The sequence below is a fragment of the Haliaeetus leucocephalus genome, unplaced genomic scaffold (genome assembly GCF_000737465.1).
Source record: "Haliaeetus leucocephalus isolate CR32 unplaced genomic scaffold, Haliaeetus_leucocephalus-4.0 Scaffold328, whole genome shotgun sequence".
Taxonomy (NCBI): Eukaryota; Metazoa; Chordata; class Aves; order Accipitriformes; family Accipitridae; genus Haliaeetus; species Haliaeetus leucocephalus.
Window position 1 is genome coordinate 9,452,790 of NW_010972764.1, and position 20,661 is coordinate 9,473,450.

Below are 20,661 nucleotides of genomic sequence, written 5' to 3' on the forward strand. Positions count from 1 at the left end.
TTCCAGAAGTTAATTCTTTTTATTCCTTTCTCTGGTAACAGAAGAACTTCATAGCACTCTGGATTTTTGCTCTCATGAAAATATTTATGTACAGCAATCAAACTGAATCTTCACTTTAATAAAATAAACAAATCAAGGTCTCTCAGTACTCCTTACCAGGAATCTTTTTCTCCATCACCTGGTTAAATCTATGGCTTTTTTTCTGTGTCCCTCTTTTTTTTTTTTCCAGATTAATTTTGGAAAACTATAGACAGTGAAACTGTTCAGACTGCCTAAATGTTTCAGCAGTGAGATTAACAGAGCTAAAATTCCATCTCTTTGTGTTCTTCTACTACTTCTTGCTATTTCTTTATATATGTAACCGTATATTTTTTACATTTCCTGTCACTGAGGGCTCATATAGAGTTCTTCATCCATTAAGCTCTCACATACTTCAAAGGACAATTGCTTTGTCCTTTGGCACAGTTCCCTTGCCTTTTTCCAGTAAATAACCTAGACTTTGCTAACTACATCCTACAAGACTTACTCAAGGGGGAGGTCTTTGCATTTAGCTGTGCTGGAAAGAAATATCAAGCAAGAATGTCGGTGAAGACAGTAGCCTTAAATATCTTGTGAAGTATACAAGATTTCTATGTAGCATAACTTTCAAAGTGTATTCAAACTACATAATATTGCAAAAATTTTGTGATTAATTAATCAGCTTTTTATCAGTGATTCTACTCTCAGACATTTTCTTTAAAAATATCAATGTTATTAAGAAAAATAGTATTCCATATTTTCAGAAGTAGAAAGATGTTTGTTTGTCTTTCATTGCACCATTTGGATTGTGGCGTTAAAGGCCATATTTTTATACATGGAAATCAGTGTTGATATACACGTGCAGACTCCCATGCATTTTTGCATTCCCTATACCATTTCTAAAACTGTGTATGGAACACTTCCTATTAGAAAAAATTTGCTGTACTCTACACCTGAAGAGTGTAGCACCTAATTTATGCTCAGAAAAGCTTCTTTTCAGCAAGGCACTAGAATAAGCAGGTACCACAGACTTGTTACTTATGTCTGTCTAGCTGATGTGCAAGAAGCAGCACCATTTTGCTTAAGCCTCTTTAATTTACCCTGTGGTCTGACTCTTCTGGGAACTCTGGAAATATACCCTGTACAGTTACAGAAGTGAATTCAGAAACTAGAGCATAAAACAGCTCCACAAGTAACAGTGTGATCTACCTTACATCATATAATCCTAATACGCTATTTGTCTGTATTTACAATAATCAGCAGCCCAGGAGAGTAGTTTGAGTGTTTTAGTTCTCCAGAAGTTAAATCACCTTTATGATTAATGACAGTTTCACCCACAGCTTACCACCCAACTGTTACCCTGTAATCATACCTTTTAATCCTTGTAGTTATCTACATGATATTAGGATGAAAAAATGGGCACCTCAGCTCTTGCTCAGGTGACAGGGCAAAGATGAAACTGCCTCATAATTTGAGTTACTAGATGAACCTTCTTGTGTATATTCTGATCTACGGCCCTTACGTTGACTCTAATTGTTATTTATAATTCTCTATTCTTGGGGAACTTCAAATATCTTTTTTTTTTTTTATTTGTATGTAGTTTTGATCTGTATTTTTACCTTCTACAATTATAACTTTTTTTAATAGATCTATAATCTTGTGTAGTATTTAACACAAAGGTTTATTTATTTACATGTTATATATAATTATTATATTTAATGCTATTTCCCACAGTGAATATTCTTTTTATAAGCCACCTGCTTCAAATTAGGGTATAGCAATGCTTTATTTATACTGTATGTGATTAAAGTCATTCCGCATAAGGAACTTCCACTCACACAGTTACTAAAAAAGGACATCTAAACACTCAGAAGGCAAAATGATAGGGATTTACTCCCATTAAAATAAAAGCAGTGTTCTCAGGGGTAGAAGAGAGATTTAAAAGGGTGGGAGAATTGTCTGTATTTAAAACTTAAGATAAAACAATCTGCTGTCTTCACAAGTACACAGTCCTTTGATTTATCTCAGGTTGTTTTAGTGTTATCTATTTGTGGAAGAAGTAGTGTTAAAATTATATTGTATCATCCTAGATTTTAAAGGCAGGATATTGTCTCCATTTTTTAGCAATATTTATGACAACAAGTCCACCTTATTCTAAATTTATTTGATCAAGCTTCTTTACAATTCCAATAGGCAGAAAAGACTTCCGTGCTGAAAACTTGTCTCAGATATAGAATAAATGGGGGTTTTCTGCATTTTAGTTCTAAAACTATGGATTGGTAATCATTATACATATTTGTTTTCATGGTAGCATTGATTTATCTTAACAGATTACAAACATGTAGAAAAAAATGTGAAGGCTAATGTGAAACAATGAATTCCCAAGATGGAATAATTTTAAAAGAGGTCTTCATTTATTATACAGAACTCTTTGAAACTGAGAAAGACATAGTAGGAAGTTCTGAAATGGGTCCAGAACAAAATCCCTTCACCCATATGCCAGTCTTCACTCATTCTTGACATTATTATAATCTAAAATATAAAAGTAAATTTTTGAAAACTCAGACCATTAAAAAAACCAAATGTTGGATTTTGTCGTTTGTTGGTTTGTGGTTTTTTCCTTTGGGCCTGGACTCCGGAAGAATTGAACTGTGTAGAAGAGGCCGCTGGTAAATCCAGGGAATTTCATAACCATCTTTATATTTAAAATTTTGTGACTCAAAATAGGCTGCCTAGGCTTGCCTAAATCACTCGGATGAGAATCCATATTTTTAAATATATATTTCAACTAAATTTGAACACCAAATCTTTGATAGACTAATGTGAAAAAAAAAATTCCAACACTATGGGTCTGGACCTGAAATTCCTGAGAAAAAAGCACCAATTTCATTAACTCTTAATGTGAGTAGTTGTTTGATATTTCTTGGAGACATTCATCATCTTGCAAGATCAACAATATATCAATAAAGCACAATTAAAGCCTTATATTGACACTAGATATCCAGATCTTATAAAATGTGAAGTGTGATGTGAACTTTTGGTGCTTTGATACAAAGTAAAAGATAAGATTTAAGATCTGAGCTCATTTTAAAAGAGCAAATTAATTGTCCTTATTCATGGCAATCTCCAAGAAGCCTTTCTCAAATGATGTGTCACTTTCCTTGGAGAGTTTTTACATCTGATCTCAGTTCTGCCAAAGAGATTCTAAATTTAATAATAATGCTAAATGAAATGAAATATGGTTTCTCTTAAATAATTTAAGCTTGCTGCAATTATACAAATTTAATAAGTCTAATATATATTACCACTGGATAAAGTAAGAGAATAGAATTATAGATTAAATGGTTTTTTAGTTAAGAAAATTAGCAAGGACTATTTCCTATTCATATGGTGTAACTTTTCATTTAGACTCTGCTAAAGATCTATTCTTCTGAGAGACTAGGTATTAATAAAGATATATTGTATCTCTAAAGCTAATTAATCATTTTAGTTTCTATATTTATAATCTCAAATAAGGACTTATTTTTTTAAACATTTCTACAGTAAGTAGCTTACTGAACTTTATTATGGAAACATGGAAAATAGTATATTTCCCAGTTCCATTTTATTTATTCCTTTATTTTCAGCATGATTTATTGAACCAAATATTTTATATAACACAATTCTCTTTGATTTTCAATATGCTGAAAGAGAAAGCAGACCAAAATAATTAGGATTCATTCCTGTAGTATAAGAATATAAAGAGAGGGTAGCCTGACATTCCGATAACAGGTATTGCATGGACACATAGAACATAAAAAATTATTTCTACAGCCATTACTCTTTTCTTTCTCAGATATATTTCTTTATATATTTTGAATCTTATATGTCTACCTTATATTGATAGCAACAATGACTTCACTTCTGAGGAATTAAGAAGAAATTATGATAGTGAGGAGGAAATTCATGCTATGTTTTTAAGATAGGGAATGTAAGTAATTTAGATATTCTTATAGTTCTCTGTTGGGTGTTGTCTCTTAATTGACTATGCAGAGTATTAGTCTCCTAACTTTGGTCCCATATTAGCTAGATTCTCAAAGAAGGTACTTCGACATCCTGTTTATCTTCTTTTTTATATATTCATGCATTTCTGTGCCTTTTTCTATCATGGCCGCCATTGTACTATCTGAGGCCCTTATTAAAAAGTGATTTAAGTAAGATTACAAAGGAAGCAATCTATATCAGAACTAGGAAATGAATCCCAATGTCCTGAAGATTCACTGAGAGCTATATCCAAACACAAATCCATCTTTCCTTCAGAATATTTTAATATACAGGGATTTTTAATGTCTGGTGCAACTCATTTACACTTGTTTTGTCACTGATGTTGATGGGCCAATGAGAGGGGAAAGTTTGGGCCTCTCAGAATAGATTTATTTATTTATTTATTCATTCATTCATTCATTCATTTATTACAGCCTATGGCAAAACCAATGATTCTGAAGTCTAGATGTCACCATTTTTTAGCAGAAGTAAGGTTTGCTTTCAGTCATGTTTTCTGCTTAAAATCTAATGGCAGCATATTTCCTGGTGTACTTGTAGATCTTCATTTTGTACAGACCCCTCATTCTGTACCAAAGTTAAAAAAGAGCAAAAGATAAATCTTTCAAAAGACATGCAGTTATGGTAGTCTAGAAATTAAATGTACAGGAATTACATTATACAAGATATGGAAGAAAAAATGGTCTCAGTTAAATCATAACTCTCCCAATGAAATTTAACAGAAGAGAAAAGCCAAAGGTAGAATTGCTTCAATGTCTAGTTTCTCAAATGAAAGCACTGTTTCAATTCTATTTATCATAAAGAAGAGAAAATTGAGTTGCTAGAATTGGTTGGAAATGGAAAACTGCATGAAGAAGAAGAAGAAGAGGAAGGCGGAGGAGGAAAAAGCTGAATTACCTTAGAATTAGAAATTACAGACTGTCTAAACAGTGAGTGCATTTTCTAATCTCGTAATGAGCTTCTATAGGGTGACATTTATTGCCTTATGCAACACCATATGTTGCATGTAAAGGGAGTTACTTTCTATCATCTCTCACACTGGAAGTGAAGAAAAGCTCTGTCGAATCAACAGATCTCAGAGCTGTGACAAACCTCCCTGTCTATGTGGGAATGTGTTGGCTGCCCAAATGAATAATTTGAGTAGAATTTTAAAAGCATTTTATAAAGTTTTAAGATAATAAACTTAGACGAATACACAGGGAGGGGAGTTGTTCTTTTTCCAAGCAGGTCCGTATTTGACATCTTTGTCTGGAAGATGTATTACTCATCCATCATAGAGTATTGTCACACTGATGATATATTAGTGTAATACATTATCAGAACAACATCAGTCCTATGATGTATTGCCAGCTAGCATAGAGCTAGCTGGTGAGAGTTGGTTATAAAGACTTAGCCCATTTTATGGTATTGAAAAAAAATATCTAAACACTTTCTTTCAGGAGCTGAACACTAAAGAGAATCTGTGAAAAGGTGATGGTTATTTTAAAATTTGATATGTGGTAATGCACTTCCTGAATTTTAGAAGTATGAATTCTAGTAGTAAAGCCAAGTAAATGTTTGTGGTCAGGCAGAAGAGGTACTTTCCTGAAGATATTGCTTTGTGGGTTGTCAGTGGCAGTGCTCATAATTTTTATCACTAGAACTTAATGTTTTATAAACCTACAGTACATAACACTGAATTGACTAACTCATTTGCCATTCATTATAGAGTCCACTTCTAGCATGGCAACAACATGAAAGGTCACTGTGGTACACTAAAACAAGAACAAAGTTGTGGGGGTTTTTTAGCAGACAGATAATTTCTCACAGTCTAGATGTAAATTAAGTTTAGGCCTTGCACTAGCTATTGGGCAAGTCTTTCTCAATCAGAATTTTCATTCCTTTTGTAGTACAGTGTTTATGGAAATTCATACCTAGTAGTCACTATATTTCTCTGCCACAAAATTTTTAAGATGTTCCTTTCATTATTAAAACTCTTTCTAAATAAGAAAAAGAAAAAAAAAAAATGTGAGTCAATAGATGAAATAGAGAAAAAACACCAAAGTGGACTAAGGAAAAATGTAAAATATAACCCAGAAAATCATTACTGGGCATAAACTGCATTGCTGTGACCAAATATACACACCAAATCTGATAAGGCTGTTCTTAAAGCTCTTCTTTACTTACTTGTCAGTGAAAATTTTGAGACTTTTTTCCTTCCTGTTTTAATGGAAAATTTTAAGGTACCAAAGATTCATAAAATCAATGAAATAAAAACAATAAAGTCCTTCTCAACAAGGTTTGTAAGCTATATATTCCACTGTAGAGTGATATGAAGGTTTTGCTTTCAAAGGAAGGACAGAGAGAGAAAGAAAAGGAGAGAGAAAAAGAAGGTGTCAGAACTACTGAGGTGTCTCTGAGGATTCCCATATTAAAGCAGCATTTTGAACAGTGCTCTGTCTGTATAAGAATGGCTAACAGAAGGGGACAGTAAAGTAGAATATCTGAATTGTTTAAGTCACTGGAAAGAGATGGGGAAAGAAAAGAGGCAGAAAAAGTAAAAAGGGACAAAAGAAACTTGAAATAATGATCATTGCTTTCTATCCTCTTTTAATAAAAATCTGCCTATCAAAAGCCACCATGGAGAGCAGGGCTGTAAAACACCAATGATTAGTTCCTTAACAACAGTTTATGTTCCTAATCTCATCATTCTATTACCTTGTTCTCTACTGACATTTTGTATCCATCTCATAAATTCACAGAATTTATACCCATAGGGTCAGTTAGGTCCCTTGTATAATATAAGATATATAATTTCACCAGAGGATTCTCTGATCTAGCCCTTAATTTCTGATACTTTGTTTTTGTTTGTCTTTCTGCTGTCCTTTAGGTGGTATATTATTCCAGCATGGGAGGTTTATCTATGCAATGCTTACAGCACTGCAGCATGATCTTTCACTGCTGCTTGAAGGAACTCTTGCAGCAGAAATCATGAAGTGTTAGTTTGGGTAAGCTAAACAATACGTGGCCTGAAATTACCATTTTATTATTACCTTGAGGGCCAAGATCAAACAAAAAGGCCAAAGTGCAAGGAATACAGATGTACAGAATGTGGCTTTTTGCTGGGAATTTGTACTGTATATAGAAAAGCATATTTTTCGGCACAAACCTCACCATACATGCATATTGCAATGTATGCAAAACAGTAAAATCAATGCAAATATATGCAGCTGAAGAGATAGCACATTTTGGAGCTGGCACTGCACTCTTTGTCAATGTCAGTTTTGTGACAACCTTTGATAGTGCATGGGGATTTCTTTAGTCACTTAGAGGTCAAGATAAACTGCTCCTCTCTTTCAGAAAGTACCTTCTGATTGATTGCACTTCAGGAAAACTGAGCAGTAAAAGGCTGTGTCTTAGATTCCATTCCTTAGGGGACCAGAGGTTCCATAAGAACTTAATAAACTAAGTGTAGTAGTATTAAAATTAACCTAGATATTATTGAGAAAATGAAACAAAGCCTGGTATCTCATCACCTGTCTTAATTTCTCATTGGTTGGCTAATTACCCTGTCAGTCATTTATTGGATGAAAATTATGAAATAATTTCATAATAAGAACCAGGAATATCAGAAGATTTATTCTTATTTAATAGCATTCTGTATCAGCTCCTTTGGGAAATAAATTGTGTGCATAAATAAAATAAAAATAATTTCACTGTTCAAGGAGACTGCACATTTCTCTTAATTTCTTGATAGCTGACCCTAGTGTAAATAGCCAAAAGTCTGTGCTTGCTGAAATGAAGTACAAACATAACAAGAACATACGTATAACAAGAGAAATTTTGGATCGTATTTGCCATGAGTTCTCAACATAAGCCAGAAACAAGTTGACCAAGTTCTGGAAAACATCCTTTATCAGAGAAGTTCTTTAAGTACCTCCAAAAAGTTTTTTAAAATCACGTTCATATAGCAATTCAAATGTGTGATTCAGCTTTTCGGTAGTATATATGTATCAGTTTTAAAGTACTCCAAATATAGGTATGCACAACTGCCTGAAACTCAGACTACACCGAAAAGCTACTATAAAGCTAGCCCAAATACGTCTACTTGAGCTGCAGTTGTAGCTTTGAATTGTTAGGAGTGCATGACTCCAAAATAATGACTGTTATTTCCCAAATTTCATGGGAATTTAGGTGTCTAAAGATGCAGAAAGAAAGCTGGTAGTTTTTCAAAACACAAATGTGCAATTCATATGAAATTCAAAAGATGCTAGGAGCTACTAGGGGTTTTCTAAAGCATCTGTTTGTATTCCTACATACCTAAAAAGTTTTGAAAAACCTCACCCAAAATCAGTCTACGAATTGGTAGAATGACCTTGAAAACGCATTTATTTTTACTTGTCACTGTTATGCTCTCTTCTTATTTGGCAGGATTGTTCACCATGTTTTTGAACATCAGAAAAAACAGTGCATTAAAAAATAATTCATTTCTTTAGTGAATTGTAATTTAAAGGTACTCATGTAAATTAAGAAAGGACACAAAAATTACTGAAGGGAAACAAATAAGTCATGCAGGTAAGCTAAAGTTGTGAGGAAATAGGAAGTTTGTTATAGTAATTTGAAAGAGCACCATTAAAGTCACTACTTTCAGAATGAAATAAATAATCACAAATGCTTGAGAGTAGAGTATGCATCAGTACTGAACTCTCTGAATCATATTTCTACTTTCTAAAAGCAACAGTGTCCTGGATGTTCTTTTTCTGGTTAGTGATTTTTTTAAAATTGTTTTTTTAAATCATGACTTTTTTGCCAAGGACAAGGCATACAAGGAGGCAGTATGAATAAAACATATGACATGTTTTTTCCATTCCTGACTGAATTTAAATGAATTTCCAGACCTGGAAGTTGAATAGCTTTTCTGTAACTCATGGACAGTCCTTACAATGGAAACAGTCAGGAACAATAAATACAGAATTTCTTCCTGCCACCATTTAGTTATTTTTTGGAAAAGGCTATCTTAATAACAATGGAGAAGCTACTTCCACAGAATAAGAAACTGAAGTGTTGCTCCAAAGTAAAGGCCTGTCTTTGATGTTTCCAAGTTTGCAATTCCTTTCCTCTGCAAATGCATCTGAGCAAGGAGTAAGCCATTTTGAACACAACATTGGAAAGTCAGAAGCTCACATTTTTGTCCATAGTTAGCTGTCATGAATTATGTTATCTGAAGAAAATAGTTGTCTTGTTATACGTATGTTCTTGTTATGTTTGTACTTCATTTCAGCAAGCACAGACTTTTGGCTATTTACACTAGGGTCAGCTATCAAGAAATTAAGAGAGTTCTGAAAGTTCTGGAAGAATAACCCACGGCTGAAGTATTCAATTAACAGACATTTTAAAATTCAGTGAAAATAACTGTTAACAATGGTGCCACTGTGATAGTTCAGCCATGTGGGACAAAGTTTTCCATCCCAGAATGATCAAAGGGAAGGATGTAGGTGAACACTTTTTTTATGATTAGACACTGATAAGGAGCCAAAAATCATACCTGTGATATATCACTGACTTCAGTAGAGTTAGACCAAACATAAACTTGATATACAGCATGGTATTACAGAGCATTTTAGCCCTTGCTACAAGACAAAAAGTGCCTCAGGACTGGCATCTTCAAGAAACTTGCGGTAAAGGAGCAGAGTTACATCAAAATTTGTGGCAAAAAGGTAGGGACTCAAGCCACGAGAACAACTTCCAACTTAAAACTGTAAGCTAGCAGTAAGTTTAAATATGATATACATGAATCTAAGTAATTGTCCACCTGATTACTTCCACTCACAGTTCTTTCCACCCCCAACCCCTTATCCCCACTCACTGTTCCTCTGAAAGACTGTAAGTTATTTATCTGTTTTTTTGGCTAGCTGCATGTGAACTGCCAAGATTGATGCCACATAGTCTAAGGTACCAAAGGAAGCATTGCTGCTTATGGCAAATTACGAGCCTTTGAGGAGCAACATGGAACAGTTGTGTGACTGCTAGATAGAGGTTGAGACTTCAGAAATGCAGTATTAATTCTTGGTGAGTAAAAGAATATTGTGTTTGGTACAATTATCTGCAAGTAATGGATGTTTTTCTACCGTAAGCACATCTCCAAAAAGCCCCAAGGATTGATTTGTAGGAAAGATTTTGATTATGCAGTCTGTCATTTAATATAAATTATTTTACAGCATCAGATGGTGAACCTGCAGCATAGGAATGTCTGGGAAAGCTGTGTGGGACTATGGGGAATACGGAGCTGAGAGGAGTTATACTCACATGTGAGAGGTGCCAAAGGAGCCTTTTTGTTAAAGGAAGGAGATAACTGTATTATTCCTCTCCTTTAGATATTTTAGGCAGCATACTAGTCCTGGAGTTTTGATTACTTTTCTTTGCATTGCTAGCGTGAATATATGTATATTTAGTAATATGACTTGTCTTTTCATGTTGCACTCTCTAAAGAATCTTACTCATGCAAACACAGATTGTACATAAAAAGTAACAAAACTTCTGCAAGTACTTTTTGGCCATACTATACCGTTATTCTAAGAATAGTAAGACTGGTTTATTTCTTTTCTTTCTCTTTCTCTTCTAAATAGAGGGGAGCTTTACTGAAAGAGAAATGGCAGCAATGCTGTAAAGTAAAGCAGGCAAACTTCCATGCAGATGTCTTTGAAGTCAGTGTGAGTTTTACCCATTGCCTTTGGTAGGATCAGGAATGCTACTCAAGAGAGCTGCAGAGGTATATATAGTATATAGTAATTTAATCAGGAGAGGATTTATACATAAATTCTTTACCCAGTGAGATGAAATTTACCTCATAATTTGGCTGCATGTCTTGCTGGCATTCAGGGGACATGAGATCAACTTTTTTTTAACTTTGATATAAAGCATGTATTAGTCCTTCCATATTCCCAACTTGCACAGACTTTGCCAAGTTTCCAAATGTTTTTTAATTTAGATACATCTCTTTGATCTGTATATTTTAAACAAGTCAGTTTCAGTGGAGAGGAGATTCACCTGATGGAAAGAGTAAGATGTTCTCATCATTATTATAACATTTCATGTCGTAACAGAAGATCCAGCTACCTCAACATGGAAAAAACTGCAATCAGTAAAAGTGGTAGTTGGTAGAGGGTGGGAAAAAAAGCAAGAGAAATGGCAATTTATCTCCATAGTGCAATACTTCAGATCAGATTCTAGGGACATCTAGAGAAGATTGCTTCAGTAAAAGAAAGCATAAGAGAGAAAACAGAGGTTGATGGCTGGGATATAGAAATGTGCACACTGCTTAAAACTGCCATTTGCACAATTGTGGAAGTGAATAAATTGGTCCCTTAAAGGGCAGATTGCTGAGAACCCCTTCACATTTCTTAGAAAGAAACTAAAACTTCTATCTAATTTAATCAAAGCAAAAATGACAGGATATCAGATTTCATTTTATTTTATTTTATTTGACACCCAACATCTTCATTTAACTTGCAAAACATTCCATACAGTTCTACCACTTGGCCAGGCTGAATAGAGGAAGAAGTACTTCATCACAAATCAGCTGATATAGTGGGAAACTCTATAAGCAATATGGAATCATGCATTTTTGAATTATCTGCAAATGCAGCTTCTCTAACTGGATCGATCTGCAATCAGCTATCTCTTAAATAGCATACCCTCAACATCACTATTTGTTAATCTGCTTTTAAAATTTCTCTCCCAAGCTTTTCAAGCATGTAAGTATTCTATTCAAGATAGTTAATGGAAATGATAGCACATAGACACATCAGTACACATACCCACAGAAAATCTGAAGGAATCAAAAATCACATCTCTTCTCAAGAGTGATAGAGCTGCCCGTATCTATTATCATCAATGACAGTTCTGCCAAGCTCAGCACTGACCTCCCTTTATACTTCATTACTGATTATCACTCTAGGGAAGTTCTAATTGGACAGTTGTGTGAAACATGGTCTGGTTCCTTTCTGCCAATATAGGAACAAAATTAGCTAAAATCTAGAAAATATTGCTCTGAACTCTGTTTCTTCAAAGGCACAGGCATGTCCTAATGCAACTTTTCATTGCATAATTGTGTTAATTGACAACAGTTCAATGATGTAATGATTTTGATGCATAAAATGGACAACAAATGCAGGAATATGAACTTGTAATTACTTTTCCATTCTGCACAGTAGAAATGACTGAAATGCATTCATCCTTTTTACTCACTGAAACATAGGAATCAGAGATGGGAAGAGTTTGTGCCAATGTGTTTCAGTGATATGAAGAAAGTGACCCTGGACAAAACATGGGAAAAAACCCTACTACACAAATATTCACTGGTAATTTTAAACGACCTAGATTCAACCACATTCCTTTATGGGTTCATTTGCCACCCAGTTTTGAAGGTGAAGTTCTCCCCTGTACAGAAACCCAAACCAAGATTTGTATCTTATTTAAGATTTGCTTAATCTCATATTGAAGGCTTAATGAGAGCCTGTGCTGACCTTCTTCATGGAGAATGAGCTTATCTTTCATGGGCAGTATTAATAACATGAATAGTTATTTTGAAGCTGCGTTGCTTATACATCAGCTAAAAATCTAATGCCGAACTGCTTAGCTGACTTACAATGACTGTTCATTTTGAATTTAATACTTCAGTTGAATTTGAACTGAAACTCTTTTTGTTGCAGAAGTTATTAAATCCAAAAAGCCCACATGACACTTGTCAATAATCTACGACAGCTCACATATTGAGTGTTCTTACTGAACTGTTTGCAAATGCTTGAAGAGAGAATGTGACAATTTGAAATAACAATTACTTTTGAGACTGTTTTAATCTTTGAATGGAATTTAATGTTAAATATGTACTTTTTTCCTGTATGCAACCAAGCTAAGCAGTAAAAATACTTTAAACATGTTGCAGAAAATATGGCAAATAACATTATGTATAAGGATTTTGATTAATGCATAGAAAGAAAGTAGTATGTCAGAGTTTTCATGGTACCTGCAATATGTCCATAAGGATTTTGCAAGCAGTAGTATAAGAAGAAATCTTGAAATTCCCTGTGCCAGTTGCCTGTTTGCTTCTTGAGCTAAAGCATTAAAGGCTAGAACATAGATTAGCCTAGTGGGTTTCTGTAAGGACAGGATTAATCTCATCTAACTGTAGCCAGCTAAAGAGTACATCTCTATTCTAAGGTACCAGTTGGATTCCTTCTACAGCCCATGAGAGAGCAAGCTATGTGTATGTCCTGAGAATGATACAGTCTCTTTAAAGGAGCAGACCAAAACAGGTAGTGTGAACTACCTTCTAGGATGCCTGTACTCACTTCTCTGACTGTAGAGGTATTTTAGATAATAATATGGATTAGAAGCCAAATTCTCAAGAAGGTGAAAGTTAGATGAGTCCTCTTCAGGCATAACTGCCCTGCTGGTTACTCCTGGAACTATTTTAAAGAGCACTTTTGATGAAGTATTTAGTTAGGAAGCTGAATGGTAACCATAGTAATAAGTAAAATGGGTCTGTTGGACAAACGTATTTTCTTCAAGTATTGCTTTGGCCTTTGACCTACTAAACAGCGTGTTTTCCATCCAATAAAAGACAGAGAATGAGAGTTAGTTAACATGCTGTGCTATTACAGTGCAGTTAATCAAAGCGAACATAGCAAAAAAAGGAACTTGAAAACCACAAGTCTTTAGTGAATTCAATTTTTCAACATTTTCATCTCTGTAGCATTCATTAATATTATAATTTACTCTTTTTTTACCTCTTTTAAGCAAAACAAAAATAGATCATACTAGTTCTAAAGGAGACATTATGGTCTGTTGTGTAGATAGTCAATTACAGACTTTTAAATATACAAATTATGTAAATGCCTATTTAGGGAGTATTTACAAAATACATTATTGACCCAGTAGGCCGTAACAGCTCCAATCTGTCAGAGAAATACATATTTAGGCCCTACTTAAAATGCAAATTATTGGCCCAATAGACCATAACAGCTTCTTCAGAACTGTTACATTCTATCATGGAAATCCATGGTTGGGGACTTGCTGGCTAATGACTTTTGTGTGAAAGCTGCCTTGGAAACTGTCCTTAAGTACACAAATTTCTCACATGATAGAACATAATGGCTCTTTTTCAACAGTTACTGACTACAGAATAGTATTGGGTTCTGTTAGGCAGCTAGTTAGTTGTCAGATCTCAAACAAAAATGCACAGATGGTATATAAAGATATCCATTGGCTTCAGATTCCCCTTTAATTTTGTTTGAAACAATAGATGATAATGCACAGCAGCTATTTTTCAGAAGTGACTATTCATTCCTCATGTGTACTTACAACACCAATTCTAGAATGAAAAAACTTTAGTGATAAGGAATGTTCTGTGGAAAACTAAGACATGGACCACTAGTCCAAAAGGGTTATTATAAATCCTCATTAAGCAAAGCACTTTGCACATCCTTCAAGAAGAAGTAAGCACATGCATTACTGAAAGGATTGAAATGACATACATTTAAATGTTGTCCATTAAATATTAGTAAAACTGGGCCAGACTGTAGGGGACTACTTCTGTTATGTAGCAGCCAACTTACCAAAGAGTCTCACTGAAGTCAACAAGTTGCAGAGAAAGAATCAGTCTGCTTGGGGAAGAGTCTTAGAACCTGACTGAGGATATTGTCAGGAGTTTTTATTCCTAGAAAGATATGCCAGTTGTACACCATGGCTCAGTTTTGAGAGTGCACATTTAAATGAACATCCCCAACCTGAACAGGGATCTATTATTGAACGAGCATTCTGAACTGCTCAAGGAGTTGAAATACTTTAGCAGCTCTCAGTTTATGGACTTGAAAATGCTCATTAAGAGATGTTGAATAGGGATTTATACTTGTAGAGACCAACTCTAGGTTTTTTTCAGTTCTTAGATGTACCAAGTGTATTCTTTTCAACACTGAAAACAGAATTCTTCTGACAGTGCATCCATTATATTTATTGATTCTTTTATATTGTTAGGCTTTGTTTCTTGTGTTTTAATCTTAACAGTGGACAAGTGTCAACACAGTTGCAGAAAAAGGGCAAGGTAATGAGTGAGGAATATACTTTTGACATGGGTTCTTAAAAACTTGATTCTGAGGGGTTTTTTCAGTACAATTTAAGACCATTAATGTCACACAAAAAAAAACCCCAAACTCTGAAATCTGAGAGAACCTGTTTGATAATATAGTTATCAAACAATTTTAGCTTTTTTAATAAGATTTTTTCTTATTATTACCTTAACTCTAGTACCTTTATTCTAAAGGAGTTAAGGAAAGGTTTCACTGTGTAATCATCATGTACCAACATGCTAAAAAACTTTATTAACATTTTACTATTTGCATTTATAGTACTTGTCATTGTATATGCCCAGGTTATACAGCATCAATAAACAATTTATTTTTTTTTCTTCTGGAAATGCATGTACATGTAACCAGAGATTTGCAGATATTCATTTTTTATGGATTGTTGCTCACGAATTAATAAAGAAGTGCATAGCTGATAGGAGGAAAAAAAAACAAACAGCAATGCTTTATGATTTGATAAAAGAGGATGTTTTTGAATTCTCCTTATTTCAAACTGTAATACTCTAAGTTAAATAATGCAAAAGCAATATATTTTTGTGTTTCAACATTTGAAGGAATAAATTAGGTTTTTCTTTACAGTAAGGTACACAGTTTTAAGTGGAAATAGGCCTTAAAATGGGTATAGATGTAACAATTGAGGGCATTTAATCTATTTTCACTCTGAGCATGCCAAAAGTGATGTAAAAAGAACATACTATAATTAGACAGCAGGTTTGTATTTGACAAAAGTAAGTCCTACCCATGCAAATCATGTACTAACAGAAGAGATAACCTGCCTTTTAAATATATTTTGTGCTTTGTCAGTAAGAGAAGATGGAGTCTGCTTCTAAAATTGTATTCCTAGACTCCTGCCTTCACTTACTTCTCCATGACTCTGGGTTTTTTTTCGGAGCTCTGGACAGACAGGAATGTATCCCATATCTGCAGTCCTTCTTAGAACTGCTGTTGATTATGTACCCAAAAGCCAAGTGGTTGAATTGGTGACATTACCTCCAAGTGTGTCAAACAGAACAACAGAGCTAAAGACCACTGGTGTTTAACTTCATATATGGGATTGAAAATGTGATGTGATAGAACACTATGCTGGGAAGCAAAGTATTCCTGCACCTTCCATGCGAGTAGATGTAGACCACAAACCACTGTCCTTTAGTATTTTATATCTCTGCAGTGTCTGACCTAAATTACAATCCTAACTCTGAATTCCATGTCTCTTTGGATGGTGGCAAAAGCAAGTGACTCGAAGCAGAAACCCAGTGGAGGTGTTGTTGTGCCTTGCCATTAAACAGGCTGCTTACTGTAGGGCAGTGAAGGACAGACATACAGAAGGATGTGCGCAAAGAAAATACAATATTGCCCTGTGAAATGTAAAGTTATTATTTGGAACAATCAATGTTTAATCTTCAAGAGTGTTCTTATCAGGTTAAAACTAAAATGACCAAAAAGGAGAAATATCCATGAGCTGTTTTGCTCTCTCAAACTCCTCACGAAATAGGTTACTCTGAGCATCTCATGCTCTGAGTATATCTTTTTTAATCTAACAGTGAATGCAGAGAGGCACTGGAGACATGGTTGGCTTTCAGAGTGAGACAATGTAGGCAGGGTCTTTATTCAAGTACCCAGTGAGAAAACAACAGACAGTTGTCATAAATTGAAAAAGGGTGTATTCAAACTTGGTGTAAGGATAAGCCTTTCACCCTTAAGACAGCCAGGCAATGAAGCAGGCTGCCCAGAGAGGCTGTGCAGTCTGCATTCTTGGAGATGGAGACCCAACTGGAAAAAAGCCCTGAACAAGCTTGTCTGACCCCACAGCTGACCCTACTTTGAGCAGGAAATTGGACAGGTTATGTCCTGAGGTCTCTTCCAATCTGAATTACTCAGTGAATCTGTGCATACAACTAATTCAATGAAAGCATGTAATTTCAGACTCCAGTTGGAGACGTGGATAGGATAAACACCTAAATACATACCTTTAAGTAACATTTTAGTTCCAAATATGTGTACTTTGACAACTAACGGGCAGGATTTTTCATAAAGATTGAAAACTTCCTTATTACTAGGGAAACAAGGAGAAAAAGTTTCATACAGTTATTCTTCAGTCTAGATCGAAATTAGGAACTGGATACAGAAATTAAAATGGTTGTTTAGTGAAAGAATCCATTTCAGGTCTCTATGTCCCGGTAGTGGATCATTAGCTAGTGTCTGTATTCTAGAACCATTACATATATACATGCCATAGGAGCTGTGTTAACCTAGGTTGTGTTTTAGAACAGGACATAAAACAAGTCTCTATCTACTGCAGTATCCTGTGCTAGCTGTGGAGGTGGCAATCTGATTCACAAACAGGCTATATTCTTACAAATTTTGCATTCTTTCAGTAACCTAAACTTATGCCAAACTATGCTTTTTTTAATTCTTATTTTGTGCATTTCTTTTCATGCTCCTTTTCATTTTTCTCTGAGTTTTTTTGAAAGCATCAAATCAAATGGTGTTACTTCTCACTGCTAATTCCCTTCATGCCATTACTCTCTCATCCCTCCAGGTTGTTTCTGTTCCCTTTCTGTTTCCTTTTTCATGCCAGCATGATTGCCTTGTCACCAGCTTAAGGGGAAAAATAACTTTTAAGCTATTTCATCCACCCTGTTGCTCAGCTGAGGTAAAATTAACCTATGTGTTAACAGCCTATGTAAGAACCTCCCTCCATCAAAGCTGTACAGTGTGGTTATGTGAAATCCCACATCTCCTCCAGGGAAGACAAGGACTTTTTATCAGCCTCTTAAATTTTAGCTTGCAAGCAGGCTAAGAGAAAGCAAACAGGTTAGAAAGCCTTACACAGCCAGTCCAAAGGCTTCTTATGTTTCATCTGTTGAAAGAGTACTCTCTCTAACATGTTAAGATGTTATGTTAAGATAAGAAAAGCTTGTTTTCAGCTGATACTTCTGTTCTACCTGACATGAACCAGAGACAGCTGACAGCTACTATATGCAGTTTTCTGTACACCCCTGCACTGCGACATTTAAAGAAATTTTACCAGACCTGGTAGCCAGCTAATATATCCTTGAATGACTATAGCAACTACTCCATGCAAAGCAGTTGGTGAGGTTGAATTTTAGGTCCAAACTCTTGCAAAACTAGTTTAGGTTTTGGGAAGCAAATTGTACAGAAAAGTTGTATTGTATGTAGATTTCTTAACCATCACATAGCACCCAATGGAGACAAAATAAAAAATACTAAAAATGTATTCCTTAGTTTATTCTAAACAAGGAGAGATGTGCAAACTTAAAAACAAAAAATTAAAAAAATTAAATCCAGGCATGAATTCAAAATATAGTACTTATTCCGGAATAGATTCTCATCTGAAAGCACCTTCTTCCTAAGAATTAAGTAAAAAGGTCAAGACAGAACTTGCTCTAGGAAAAAAAAATCCAACCTGAGTTATATATAGTCAGAAATAACTCCATATATAAATATTTGCCTTTTTAGTGTAATCACAAAGTTTTATAAATACACTTTATGACCAAGGAAATTATGCTCTTTTTAAAGAAAAAAAACCCAAAGAATCAACCAAACAATGAAAAAATCCTGAAAAAATGTACCTGACCAACAGAAAAAAAAAGGAAAATACATCCTTAGTGATGCTTGCAATTACATTGCCACATACTTATCACAACCGCACATACTTAATTACACTTTCTTTTTTCTAGCATGAACAAAAGGGAATTCAAGCACAGATGTAACTACAGTTTGTCTTTTAAAAATCTGCTTTCGATACTTATTTTATATTCAATGAGCACAATATTTACGTTTGAAATTTATGGCCTCAGATGCACTGAGAATCACAGAGATGAGGGGATTTTTTTAAGGTGAAATACACAAATGTAGACAAAAACATGAGTATTCGTAACAGAAACCATCATATACATTATACTTTCAGATAGCCTTTTTTCCTTTAGATGTAACATTTCCTAAGAAATGTTATTACTATGCTGTCATTATTATTAACTTCCAGGCACAGGAGCTGGTGAGATTGGGTGTGTCTCAAGATAAAGCGGTTTAGGGCCTTATATATTGTTTCTGTTAATATTAGTAGGGTCTTCTTGTTTTGAAAGGGAGTTGATCAGAGCCTGTGACTGAAAAAAAATGGCATGTCCTAGTGTTAAGAAGCTGCAAACACCCATCCTGCCCCCAGATCCTGGGCTTATGCAAATGTGTCTGCCAAAACCTGCATTTGTGAGAGTTCCCCTATGCAAGACTGTCTCCACTGTATAATTGCAACCAGACTGCAGCTTGAGAGGCATCAACAAGCCAGAAAGTCACTAGGGAATTTTTATCTCTCCTTAAATATGCTTATGTGTGAACAACAAGAACTCAGCCTTGAAGTGTGCAGTGCTACAAAGCACTCAGAGCGTTTTAGGATCAGCCTCTAACTTAAAAGCCAAGTTTGGGGAAAGATATAGCTCACAAGATACAGCGGACAAATGATATTGCCTAATCTATTTTAATATAGCTACTTCTTTTGATCAGAGTTGCTAATCATATTTTATAAATTTTAGTGCTAACTAGAAAGCTGTGAAGCCAGAAAAATCATTTTAGAACTACTGAAAGAAGTCTGGAAAAAAACAGGATTCATCTATTTAAATGCAACTTATCTACTTGTTTTTCTAAAGCCTCAGGGGACACAAAAGAAAGTCCTTTTGGATATCAAAAGCAAGTATTTATACACAGTGTCTAAAAGACTCAATTGAATGAGTTATCTCAAGGCTAAAGTTATAAGATTAAAGGAACATAGTCAACTTGAATTTTTTAATGGACTATTGTCTTTATAATCCTGTTTCTGATAGACCACCTTTTAAGTAGTCTGCCCTATTGGTATTTTAAATCCTTAAATATGTTATAAAGGATCTCCTACTTAACAGCTGATATTTACAGAACCTTTTCAGGGAGCATAAAATGGATAGACTAGAGGCTTCATCTGTGGTCATTGGAAAGATCTCAAAAAACTTTAAGTCATATTCTAGCAAGTGATACAATGAAAATTATTATATCTAAATGTTTTCAAATGTGCAGAGCAGAAACTGAAATATGTTTAAAAAAGCATTTCCCCCATTATAAAATGTTTAACTACTATAGGTGAAAAGAATTTCAGAAAATGTAAAAATTGCAGCTCAAACCTCATTCTTATTTACAAGTAAAGGATCTTCATTTCTTTGTTTTAAGAGCTATTCCCATCAGGAGTGTTGAAATGATAAAATTTGAGATGCATTTTATTTCTGCTTTTTAAGGAACTCTCCTTCCTGGATGAATCAAACTTGCATATTTTTGATCTGAAAAAAAACATCAGAAGGTGATATCAGCTGTGACAGAACATGAAAGCCCACCTGACTGGCACTGATTTTATTTTTGGTGGTATCTCTCTTTTTCAAAAAATGCCCAGCTTACTGTGGCTTTTGGAAAACATGATAAAAATAAATCCAGGAGTTTTGCT